At 33.4% G+C, this 13973-nt stretch overlaps 1 long non-coding RNA gene across 1 annotated transcript; it reads left to right on the top strand.

Annotated features, from left to right (window-relative positions):
* Positions 1-4349: 4349 nt before the first annotated feature.
* LOC136216658 (uncharacterized) lies at positions 4350-5311 on the top strand. The gene is made up of 3 exons (XR_010683355.1): positions 4350-4722; positions 4809-4940; positions 5041-5311. It is a non-coding gene; the product is annotated as an uncharacterized lncRNA (long non-coding RNA).
* The last annotated feature ends 8662 nt before the right edge of the window (positions 5312-13973 follow it).

Here is a 13973-nt window from a genome sequence, read left to right as displayed (position 1 = left end):
CGCCCTTGCGGGTTTTCGACCTGACATGCTAAATTTTTTTTCTTTTTAATCATTTTTTGCATGCCTATTTTGAGATGAGCTCACTCCATCTTCTGACTTGATTTATCTTCTTCCGATGCATTGCTTGACTTCCTTGCGCATGTCGTTAATGAATATATGTCATTGAAATCTCATTCATAGTGTTGATCTTGATAAACTCTCAATAGTTCTAGAGTAAATGCTTTCCCTTGAATGATGAGAGTACTCCTTTTATCGTTTGGTGAGGGAACACTATAACTCTTGCTCTTGTCCATGTGTTCATCTTGATCATAATTTCATCTTCCTCAATCAATGTTTATGATAACATGCAGTCTCAAATAAAATTTCGAGGTTATTGAATCAAATTAATTTTGCATTAAAACTACCATATGCTTATTTTTCATACTCATCTCCACTAACCGTAACTAACATCATGATTAGGGATCGAAAGGTCTTTTTAGGTTAAAGGTAATAATGAGGGAAAAGGCTTGGAAAACCAGTTGAATTTGTCAATTTTCGTATGTCACGAGGAGATTTATTTGCTCTAACTCGGCTGATTTGACCTGATCGTCTTACGACTGTATGTACTTGACCTGCCTTAATTTTTGCCTAGATTGAGGTTTTCAACCTAGCAGGCTTACCCTTTCTTTTGCCTAGACCGCCATTGTGGGGTTTTTGGTCTAGCGGGTTCTTTTCTTCTTTCCTTGCCCTATTTTTGCCTAGACCGCCCTTGTGGGGTTTTCGATCTAGCGAGCTTTTTTCTTTTTGTTTTAGCTGCATTTGACATTGTATTGCAGCATCTTGGAACATCTATTGATTGACCTGGTATTGGTCACTTTGAAGGTATATTGATTATATGACTTTCGATCATCCTTCAGTTAACTGGTTTTCTTGTAGGAAAAGTGAGAATTTCGTGATATGAAAGAAAGGTTTATCATCGGCTCAAAGGGCGAACAAAGGAACATGATGAAAGGGTAGGTAAAAGGCTGAATGAGTGATTCAAAGAAGGCCTTAGTCATTTTCCTAATCATGAGTTAGTCAGATATTTCGCCTCGAGGAATAATCAAATAAGTTCTAGAGTTTTGAAATTAATTTAATCCATTAACCAAGATAATTTTTCTAAGACATGCACAAATCACTAACATAACTATCTACAGTAGATTGAGATATCTGAAATTGAGTTTATGTTGCACAAGCCTCCTTGACTTCCTCAATATTCGAGTCGATAGTCATATGCACTTGTTCTCTGAAGATTCCTTTTTTACATAAACCTATTGATGTATCAACACCAGTCAGAGTCCGAAAACTTCTTCACTTATCAGGCGTGCTAGAACAATGAAAATCTTACCTTCATTCATGAACACTATAATTTCTCAAATTATTTATGGCCATTTTGTAAGGTATGTACAAACATATGGTGAGTATTATGAAAAAAAAGAATAAAATATTGAGGCATGACATGGAAATGATAAAGTGCATTCACTATAAAATGATAATCCTGAGAACATTTGAAACGAACTCCCGTTTTTACAATTCTTTCCTTAAATTGAGGCAGAATTCCGATAAGTCAATGCCAATTATTTCTTCATGTTTCTGAATAAAAAATGTAGAAACTATAAACCAAATTTGTATGGTTAAGGAGAAATCAATTCTTTCTTTCCCGTCGAGCGTCTTGGTTCTTTCTTTCCATTTGACCATTATCCGGGTTGTGGTAGTAACAAAACTTCAGAAGGTTAACATATCCTGCTATGCTCTTCAACCAAATTCGTCATTATTTTTTCATCTTTCTCTTTTGAACCCAACATCTGAGTTATCTTCTCAACGTCGTCCTTCACTTCTTACAGTAACTATTTATCGATGATCGTTGTTTTTTTTTCCTTGGACTATATGAACGAGCCAAATAAAATAGTTATGTATTTTTTCTTTTTCTTTTTTTTTGATAAAAAAAATATTTATTTAAGTGTTGAAAAAAAAACTGCAAATATTAAAAATAATGTCAAAAATTTTTTTTTTTGAAGAATTCCTCAAGAGTTTTTTTTGAATAATAGTTGGGAGAAAAAAAAAAAAAAAGAATTGAAGTTTCAACCACTTTGTATTAGAGATCTAGACTAGACTAATAGAAGATAATTTTTCATCAATCAGAACCTGACCGATAATGAAGTATATATATATGATGAATCTAATTAAGCTTATATGATTTTTTATAAAACAAACAAAAATAAAAAAAAATGCTTTTTCCTTGAGAATATGACATATACGCATATTTACTAATATGAAAGTAAAATTAATTTGATTTTTTTTATATATTTAATAACCACAATTGTAAGACCAAATTTTTTCAATCTCACCAGAAATTTAATCAGTGTATTAATTAATAAATTTGAAATAAAAGTGAATTTTTTTTTAACAACCTAGAAAAGTAATAACATATTTATTTCAAAAAAAATTATACAACAATTAAATTAAATAACCAATATTTAAATAGATAAATGGGTAATTATTGTATCAGTGAGATATACTATAATTATATTAAAGATCCGAGGTTAAAGTAATGTTATTATAGAAAAATGTATTCCTAAAAGGTATTATTGAAGACAAATGGGTAGCTTTTGATCTAATTCTAACGGGTGGGTTTTCAAACCATTTTTTATACTAACTCTCGAACCGAGTTTAGTAAAATCTTTCCCTTGGAAGAAAGCGGTTTGAGTTGAGAACGTTTCACGGGCCTAACCAGGTTTCTCATGGCGGCACCCCTACTTTGTTCTCACCTAAAATCCTAAAAAAGGTAAGACCAGAACCTGGCCTTTGAGTGTTCGTGTGATAGTGAGGATTATGACATGTACTAAATAATGTGATAAATATAAAATAAGATAATAATAATAAAAATACATCGCATATATTAAAGAAATAAAACAAATAAAACAAACAAGCAACTTAATACAAACCACATCTTGGATTAGCTTGATTATCCCCAGCAGAGTCGCCAGCTGTCGCTACCAGATTTTTCAGGGGCACGAACGCCGGAAGCTAAATCGGTTAATAGTTGTTCCTAATTAAAACTATTTTTTAGAGTCGCCACCAATCAGAATTAAGGCGTGATTGGACACCGGAAATGGTGGAATTTTAACGGATAAGGGGGTCTGCGAAATAGAGATTTTTGGTCCGTTTGTCGGTTACGTGTAGGGAAGAAAAACTTGATTAATCACCCTACCCCGCCCAAATATTGGTACTAAAAAAATGTGGTTTTTGTGTTAAATTTATTTGATTTATCTCAATTTTATTTGTACTTTCATAATATAATAAAGGCATATAATTTAATTAATTACATGATTAATGTCGTAGGTATTTAATATTTATGTAACGTTAAATCATTAATTGTATCCTTTTAATTTTAATAATTTGGACAACATTTAATTCACATTTCTATAACATATAACTACGAATTAAAACGTTTAATTTTATATAATTTGGGTAATGGTTAATTCATATTCCTATAACATACTAGAACTGTGAATTAACTCATTCAGTTTTTGTTTATTTAGTAACGTTTAATTCTTATTTTTATAACATAGAAATAACGAACTATCTCGTTACCCTTTTTTATTTTTTATACCCTTGTAGCACATACATATAAATTGAAACATTCCACGTTAATTAAGTTTTTATTTTTTTTTATTATCGTTTTCATACCTCTATGACATAAAAATATAAATCGATTCATCTTAACTTTATAGTGTACACGTTTGGTTTATATCTCTATGACATAGAGCTATAAATCAAATCGTTTATTTTTTCGTAAAAGAAAAAGGTAGATTAAATTTAACCATATGAAAACAAATGATATTTTACTAATGATATAACACATATGTTACGTGAAAATAAATTGGTTGAACTATGTAAGTAATATGAAATTAAGTGATGAAGGGTCCAAATTAGAAATGAATTAAAAGGGATTGGAAAGTTAAATTAGAATTTTAGACAATTAAAAGAGGGCCTAATCTAGCTTAACTCAAACAATTAGGGACCTAATTAAAACATGAGGGATTTAATTACAATTTGGATTATCAAAGGAAATTAAAGGTAACATGGGGGGATTAAATTGCAGAATAAAAAATGAAAAGAGTCGAATTGGAGAATTAAATAAACAGGGAGGGGGCGAAATGTAATACGGAGGGACTTGATCTAAACAGTTAGAATGATGTGGGGCCGAATTCACAAATTATAGAAAAGGAAGGTATCAAAACGAGATTTCGCGGGGGTAATTTGGGAATCTAAAATAGTAGGGTATATATTTGAGTTTTTAGGGTTTTATCTTTAGATTGCCAGCCACCTATCTCCTTATTCTTCCTCTTCTCTCTTCTTTTCTCGGATACCCTAAGCCTGGAAGCTCAAAGCTTCGACAATGGCGTCCCTTTCCCTCTCGTTCACTTGCTTCTCCGACTTCCCTCCACCTTTTTCTCCTTTTCTTCTCTTTTCCAGAACCCTAACACCTTCTCCCATGGCAGCCTCTATTTCTGAATCTTCTTCAACCTTCGAGAAGATCTAAAGCTTCTTTACTATCCATGGCTTCTTCCATCTTCATCCTTCAACTTCCTTTTCGAAGACCCGTGAGCCACGGCCGCCATCCTTCTTTCCTTCTCTGTTGATCCGACGATCTGCGATGGCTTTCCTAGCGGAGGGAGATCAGTGGTGGAGGTTCAGTCGGTGAGTTTTTTTTTCTTTAATCTTTTCTCTGCTTGGTTCGGCTCAAGTCCGACGTCCCGGTGACTAAACTTCCTCGGTTTTTGCAGGTGAAACGGAGCTAAACTTCTCCGATCTACCTTGTCCGTAGGGTTTACAGACGGGCGGCCCTTGCAGAGGGCGGACGGCCATCGTTCGGCTCCCTAGAGGTCCAATCTACCCCTGATCTGGTTTCTCCTGAGGTAAATAATGTTTATTGCGTTTTTTCCTTTTCGTATTTTCGTCGTTAACGGAAATGTCACTGATTTATTTCTTTTCTTGTTCGTTGGACCCGCACTGCAGGTTGGTGGTGACTCATGGGTTTACTACAGATTAAAGAAAACAAAGACCCTTATTTGTGACATTCTGTGTTTTTCCTTAGAAAAAGGACTTGCTGTTGATCTGAAACGGAGATGCCGTGTTTTACTCTTTTCAGAAACCTTTTTATCTTTTGGTTTTGGTTTAGTTGCAGATTCTGTTTTTTTCTTATTTTTTTGGTCTGGATCTGAGGAAGAGTATAACCTCATTTTTTTTTGTTGCATTGTAAATATATTTTTAATGTGAAGCAAAAGAGTCGAACAGTGAATGAATGAAAGAAGATGAAGATGAGATACAATGGCTAAGAAAAAAAGATAAAAAGGAGTGAAATAACAAATGATATGATTTTTCTAAAGCAGGGGATTTCCAGATCTGGAAAGTAGAACCTATATTCCAGATCTTTTGGAATCCCTTGCATCTTTAATGTTTTTTTTTTAAGAAAATGAGATAGATGAATGAGAAGAGGATTGCAATAACAAAAAATGCTGAATTTTTCAAAGCTGGGATTTCCAGATTTGGAAAGTAGAACCTATTTTCCAGATCTGTGAATCCCCTTACATCTTTAACATTTTTAAGGAAAATGGAATGAAAATGATATACACTAGATCAGAAAAAGATAAGAAAAATATTGAAATAATAAGAAAGATAGAACTAGATCTTTGTATTTGGATACTGGCTTCTTAAAAACTCAGCCTTTAAAAGCTTAAAAGAAGAAAATAAATTTTATTGTTATTTTAAAAATGGTAGAAGTAGATGAATAACTGAGTTTGAAAACAGTAGAGGAAAAGAACTAATAAAGACAAAGAAGATGGCTTACATGATCTTATTTTTCTGCTTCTTTTTGACATATCCCACATGCTTTTTTTGACCCTCTCCTTCCTCTCTTTTTTCTTTTCTTCTGTCTCCTTTTTTTTTTTGTCTTATGCTTGGCCCCTTTCTTTATATAGAGAATTTTCTAATTAATTAAGGACTAATAAAGTGTTAATACAGCCTAATTAGAGTTGATTTGGATTTGTGCTTGATTGGGCTTGAGTTCTGAATTTGGGCTTGTTGGAATAGGTTTTGACCCCTGAAATCTTATAATTTCTGAAGTTATTTAACAAGATATTCTGTTTATTATTATTTAAACATTTTAGATTTTGTTTGTAACTACATCAATAAAATTAAACATCATTTCATTCATATCTAATTAAAAGAAATAACGTTCATTTAATTAATAATGGTCGTTTTAATCAATCGATTTAATCCTTATAACATAAACATTCAACCGATTTTAGGGATTATATATATAATTTCAATTCTTTTTTACAAATATTAGTTTATTAAGTAAATATCTACAATAAAAATATTTATGAAATAAATTGGTTTAAAAATGTAAAATTATAAGAAAAAATGAGAAATTACCTCGGACAAAATGGGTATCTACATACGTCAATTAGAACAAGTTTATATGTTATAGCTACTCCATCTGAATGTAGATTCTAAGTATAAAACTGTGTAATAAATTAAGACTCCATTAACGGCATTTCTAACAAAATTTCATTTACCATTAATTTTGTTTCATGGTTGCACCACTCTAAGCTCCATCAGCTTTTATGCGTAATCGAAGTTAGTGTTAAAATTTTATAATTTTTACACAGCGTCTAAAATTATGTTCTCCTCCTAATACACATATTGCTAAATTTATATTTTATGTGATCAAATGTGGAACCAAATTAACCATAGATTGACTTGTGATGAATCTTCTCTTGATGAAATATGAAATTGCCCCACCTAAAAAACTTTAGTTTTAATATCACATGATTTTCTACATAAAATCTAAATTTATTTTTCTAATAAATCAAAGAACTTTTTTAGCTTATTTCTAATAAAAGAAAGATTTTAGTACGATGTGATTGTGAAAAAGAAGACAAATCCAGGTTGAAAACGGCCCATGAGATGCTCATCTCATATGTGATCTTATTTTGAGGGACCTTGGTTATGATTTGAGGGATACCTGTCCAGGACCCGTAAAAATAAAGGGCTAAAAAATATTTCTATATTGTACTTATAAAAACGGATATGAATATGAAACATTAGGATTGATTGGTCCAGTTGGTCTAAGGAATTGCTTTAAACTGTCAATTTAGCTTTAGGTTGGAGGTTAGAATCCATCTTCTAATTCTATTTAGTGTACTCGCTACTACACTACTAAGGTTATAAAAAATAAATAAGTAAAATTTTAGTCATTTTTCAGTTTTTTCTTTTACATTTTTGCTTTTTCTTTTCTTGTTTTTGTGTTTTACTTTGATAGTGTTAAAATCAATTGGTGGCTTTTGTAATTATAGAAACATTAAAAATTTAGTTTGTATTTTTCATTTTTGGTGGTATATATCTATAAATATTTTTATATTTTTAGCCTAGTTATGCATAACACCAATAATAATTATTTAGCTTTTAAACTTTATAGTATAAATTTAGAATTATGGGTAGCTTTTACGTAGAAAACGTTGCATTTGAAAGTTTGGTGCAATTTCAAGCTTAGTTGATTAAAAATGAGTTTTTTCCATTAACCTAAAATGTGCAACGTCAAACCATATTGAATGACCATAATGGTGGATGTTGGAGTGAGGATAAAACATGAAGTTACACGTAAAAAAACATCATTATCGTCAATTAAGTTTGAAACTATTCCAACAACATCATTATCGTCAATTAAGTTTGAAACTATTCCAACTAAGTTTAAGATTGCATTATTTTGTGCGTGGATGCTAATTACTCCCTTCCAACATAAAAAAACAGAATTATCGTCAATTAAGTTTGAAAGTATTCCAACTATGTTTGAAATTACTTTGTCCCTTGTTGTCAAGCAGTTCCACTTTTTCGGTCCGAGAAATGCATTATTGGCCCTTCCGCGTGGCGACATGGGGGCGAAAAAAGGAAAGAGAGGGATGAGGTTTCTCTCGCTTTTGGCATAGCAGCCCCCCGGTGTAATAAAAAAAGTTCATCTAGCCTCCAACATAAAAATAAAATAAAATGTATATATGAAGGAGTCCAAGTTTATCATAGTAATGAAAGTATGCTTAAAAACTGAAACAACATAAATCCTTCATAGAAATATGAGATTTGACTTTGGAATTATAGCAACGCAAGTATGCTTAAATATTCTAGCGTGTAATGTAGAAGAGCACATGCAGACCATCAAGTCTCGATTTTGACTTCATCTTCAGTGTAGAAGCTACTAAAATCATCAATCTATTAACTAGTAAGTCGAGAATCAATGATCTCCTCATGGAAAATATGATAAAAAATCAAAGGATATCCTTTTAGAAATAAACAACAATAGCTTTAGTCTCTTTCTTATTCGCACACAAAACTCCCTTTATTCTTAATTTGAAGAAGCTATTTGTATTTTTTTTTCTTCCATTGGTTTTAGAATGAAAAAATCTAATATTTATTCCCATCTAGGAAGTCAAATATTTCTAGAGCACTAGCGTCATATTATAGTCTATTTCTTCTGAAGCTGCACAATCTTTTAACAATGTTCTAAAAATCGCTCGTTTAGGCGGGGATTTTTAGAACACCATCCCCATTTCCTCAAGTCAGCGGATTTAATGATTTTTGACCGTCCATGCGGTCATAGACGGATCTAGGTGTCTCATAGGCAGTTACAGACAACCTTTTTGAAAAAATTAGCCTTAAATTTTATGTCAATTTTTTTAATTTTAAATAAAAGGGTTAATTACAAATAACTGCCATATGGTTTGGTCGATTTGTGATGTGGTACCTGTGGTAATTTTTTTTTTGTTTGCAAACACAGCCTCGAGGTTGTCACTGTTAATAAAATCGCGGCAACTAATTTAACACTGTTAAATCACATGGGCAATTATGGAAAAAAATTTGACCTTTTTTTGACTTTTTTTTGTTGAATTTACCGTTTCTTCTTGTTCTTGTTCTTCTTCTTCGCTTTCACTCCCCTTCTTCTTCTTCCACTTTCTTTTCTTCTTATTCTTCCATTTTCTCTTCTTCTTCTTCCTCCTTTCATTTCTTCTTATTTTTCTTCCTCATTTCTTCTTGTCTTCTTCCTTTTTTCTTGTCTTCTCTTATTTTTTTTATTCTGGAATTTCAAATGTAGAATGTCTGGATTTTCCAGACGTTCATCATGTCTAGAATTTTCAGACATGAAGTTCACATCTGGAAATTCCAGACGTGAAGAACGTCTAGAAAATCCAAACGTTCTTCACGTATGGAAATTCCAGATCTCTGAAATTCTAGAATTCTGAAAATTTCAGAATTTAAAAAAGTAGAAGAAAAAAGAAGAAGAAGAAAATAAGAAGAAAAAAAGAAGAAATGAGGAAGAAGAAGAAGAAAAGAAAGGAGGAGGAGGAGAGGGAAGAAGAAAGAGGGAGAAAGAAAAGAAAGAAGAGAGACAAGAAAAAAGTAAAAAAAAAAAATTCAAAAATTTATTTTTTCCAAAATGCCCATGTGCCATATCAGCAACTTAATATAGGTTACTTTTGTGCCTTTGGTTGTAAATGTTTCATTTTAAATACTAAGGACAACCTTGCTAAATTTTAATCCAATGCTGATGAAGCCATTTTTCTAGGCTATTCAACTAACAGCAAATCATATAGGATTTTCAACAAAAGAACTCAGATCTTAGAAGAGTCAGTACATATTGAGTTTGATGAGACTAACCCTGCAGATAAGGCAAATCAAATCTTAGAAGATGATCCTAGCCCAACACATGCTAAGCTAAGCACCACTCCTAAGTCATTCCAGCTCGGACTCACCAAAGGTAAAAGCGAAACTGAAATTACCTTTGCTGACCAATCCACTGTTGCAGATATTGTTGAAACACCCAACATTGAAGGCATTACGATACCAAGAGAAGTCAGAATCCCTAAAGGACACTCTTAGAGTAACATCATTGATGCTGGTGAGAAACACCTAATGGCTCAGCAATGTTGCGTTCGTTTCAATTCTGGAACCCAAAAACTTTCTAGAAGCTAAGAATGATGAGTTCTGGATGAATGCTATGCAAGAAGAACTTGACCAATTTAGAAGAAATGAAGTTTGGGACTTAGTACCACATCCAAAGACTCAGAAGACTATCGGAACCAGATGGATTTTCCGAAACAAGCTGGACGAATAAGGAAACGTCATCAGAAACAAAGCCAGACTTATGGCACAAGGGTACAGTCAGCAAGAAGGTGTTGACTATGGTTAGACCTTTGCTCCAGTAGCAAGGCTAGAAGCTATTCGAATATTGTGTGCATACACCAGTTTCATGAACTTTAAATTATTTCAAATGGATGTCAAAAGTCCTTTCTCAAATGGAGTTATAAATGAGGAGGTCTATGTCAATCAGCCTCCGTGGTTTGAGGATCCAAAATTCCCAAACCATGTTTATAAACTCAAGAAGGCTCTGTATGGTTTGAAACAAGCACCACGTGCTTGGTATGAACACTCAACAAGCTTCCTTCTAACTAGAAATTATGTTAGAGGTAAATCTGATACAACCTTATTCATTAAGAAAAAGGGCAAGGACACTCTATTGGCACAAATATATGTTGATTGTATTATTTTTGGTGCTACTAACGAGTCATTTTGCAAAGAATTTAGTAAACAGATGCAAACTGAGTTTGAGATATCCATGATGGGAGAACTCAACTTCTTCCTTGGACTTCAAATCAAGCAAGGAAAGAATGAAATTTTCATTAGCCAAATAAAGTATGCTAAGGAAATATTGAAGAAATATGACATTGTAAGTCAATCTCAACACGTATGGGTACTGACACTGGCCTCTCAGCAGACGAACATGGTAAGTCAATAGATAGAAAATTATACTGAGGTATGATTGGCTCTCTACTTTATCTTACTGCCAGTAGGCCAGATATTCAGTTCTCAGTATGCTACTATGCTAGATTTCAAGCTAACCCCAAGGAATCTCATTATATAGCTGTAAAAAGAATCTTTAGGCATTTGCAAGGTTCTGTGAATGCAGGTCTATGGTATCCCAACACTTTAGAGTTCACACTTCTTGATTACACTGATGCTGACTATGGACGAGACAAGCTGGAACGAAAAAGTACCTTAGGAGGATGTCACTTTCTCAGCAACAGCTTGGTGTTTTGGTTCAGCAAGAAGCAGTCATCAGTAGCCCTGTCAACCACAGAAGCTAAGTACATTGCTGCTGGAAGCTGTGTTGCTCAAGTCCTCTGGATTAAGCAGCAGCTGGATGATTACGAAGTATATATTTATTGAGGTCAGGTGTAAAAACAAAAGCGCTATTAACCTATCTAAAAATCCAATCCAGCATAGCAGAATGAAGCATGTCAGCATAAAACACCACTTCATCAGAGATCATATACTAAAAGGTGAGATCAAGCTGACCTATGTTCCAACTAAGGAGCAGCTTGCTGACATATTCACAAAGCCTCTGGCTCGAGAGCAATTTTGTACGTTGAGAGAAGAAATAGGTATGTTTAATCCTCTTTAATAACTCCGAGTATAAATTGTTCTGAGTGAGAAACTGACTTGCATGCTTTGAGTTCATACTGAGTAGATGACACATCTTCTAGAGTTAGCACGCGTACCTAGTTAATAACTAGGATGACATCATCATCATCATCATTACTTGAGAAACCAAGCACCGTAAATAACATTAATGTCAGAATTAAGGGCTCTTAGTGGTTAAACTTCTGACGGTTAGGTTTCTAACCTCTCACCTTACTCAACTTCGTCTATAAAAAGAGAAGAAACTTCTCTCATTTTTTCTTTACGCTTGAAATTCCGCTATCTCTCTCTCTCTCTCAATTCCTCTCTTCTTTCTGTAAACTTGTTCTTCATTTCTCACGAACATCATGTCTTCATCTCAAGATGGAAGAACCTCCTCCAGTGTCTCTCACTAATATTTTACCACACGCTTTTATTAGTATATAATTTATTTTGTGTTTTTTTTAACGCATGTATGTGTATTTAGTTAATAACATTATTTTAATTTATAAAGTATATATTTATTGCCACATACACAGTCTTTTGCTATTTTTCGACAACTGCAGATGTGAGAATAATTAACACGGCATGTGGAACTATCAATGTGGATTATGGGCGGATCTCTGAGATTATTCCGCCTCTGGTCTCGCAAGAAGACAACGAATCTCTAACTAAGATGCCCGATTTTTCAGAAATTCGAAACGCGGATTTTAGCCTTAACAAGGAAAGTGCACCTGGGCCAGATGGGTTCGGAGGTTTATTTTATCAGCATTACTGGGAGATCATTGGCACAGACGTATGCAACATGGTCACCCACTTCTTCGAAATTACATCCTCCCGAGTCAAAATTCGAATCTTATGACGTTGCTCCCGAAGACTGAATGTGCGAATCAGATCTCTCAATTTCGTGCCATAGTGATGAGTAATTTCTCCTTGTTAAGCCCAAAATATACCTAAAATATCATCAATAATTACATCAATATTGCTATGAATTTGTGCTGTTTATATCTGTTTAGAATACTTTTACTCTCGAATATGTTTCTTTTATGCAAGGTACATAAATATTTGGTAAAATCCAAATAGGAATGAAAAGAGCTCAAAAACAGAATAAAAACCTTACAAAAGGAGTCAAAAACGACGAAAATTAATAACGCCAAATCGAGGACGAGAACGAAGTCAGAAACGGAAGAAAAATTCATATTCTCGGTTGAGAATCCAAATTCTCGGTAGAGAATTTTGGGGCCGCGACCGAGAATCCTAAATTCTCGGTCACGACACGTGTCGTCCAGATCTCCCTCCCTTTCGTCCGAAGGCTGAAAAATCACTTCCTCATTCTCGGCCGAGAATTGCCATTCTCGGTAAAAGCAGAAATTCTGCCAAGCACAACAAATACATGTTTAAAATCCAAGAAACGCGTTCGTTTGAGTGGATAGAAACGTCTCTTCACAACGGATACGACCCTTCACAGCGGACACGACACTTCCTTCACGACTCTTCAACATCTATAAATAAAGAGTTGATTGAGAGTTGAAGGATGAATGATGAGAGAGTTAGATTTTAAGATTAGTGCAAGAGTTATGAAGAAACTCTGACTCAGAAATGAGTCAGAGATTAGAAGTTCGATTCTGTTCAAAGCAATATGATGTACACATTGTTTATTCAATAATAACAAACACAGTAGCATTTAGACATTGTTCAAATTTAGTTTACATTTTGGTAGTAGATAGACCCCGTCTCTATTACGAAGATTCAACGAGAAGATTGAGTAGAGGATCCTCCCCTGAGCCTGACAAACTCTAACGAAACCCAAGGAAAGGATTGACAACCCGTTCACTTGCAAGTCGTCGAATGTTTCCATGCTCCATGTTCTCTGTAAACTTGTATCAATTTATATTTCATCTAATAATGTCCGTTCTATTCGATAGATTTTTATGCAGCACTTTGGTAAAGGATCCGAAGTGGATTGATGCTGGTGTTTTCATTAAAACGTATTTAATTCAAAATCTTTACAAGGAAACTTTGTTGAACACTTAGGCAAATTATTATCTCGGAAGAGTTTTAATTTGATTAAGGGCAATTATCTCGGATAAGGGTTTTGTCATGTTCAAAGCCTAATAATTAGAGGTTCCATTATTTATTTCATCTTTATAATTCATACAAAGTTTAAAGTTGTTTTCTTTGCTTAATGCAAACAAATACATTTGTTTACTTTTCTAAAAAGTACTAAACGTTCCTGTCTTGCAAATTCATTCTTAAATCATAATATTTTCTAACATCTTCATACTCTAATCTAATTCTTATCCTAGCAATTTCAAAACCAAAACCGAGTAAACGATTTTCCATATTATAAACCTTAAAAGTAAATTTAACCGATTCAAAATAAGTTTTGTTTGAAAAAACGTTCCCTGTGGGATCGATATCTTTTATTACTACAAGCGTAT

The sequence above is a fragment of the Euphorbia lathyris genome, chromosome 2 (assembly GCF_963576675.1).
Source record: "Euphorbia lathyris chromosome 2, ddEupLath1.1, whole genome shotgun sequence".
NCBI lineage: Eukaryota > Viridiplantae > Streptophyta > Magnoliopsida > Malpighiales > Euphorbiaceae > Euphorbia > Euphorbia lathyris.
The sequence above is the reverse complement of the archived record's forward strand: the minus strand, read 5'-3'. Positions and strand labels throughout refer to the sequence as shown.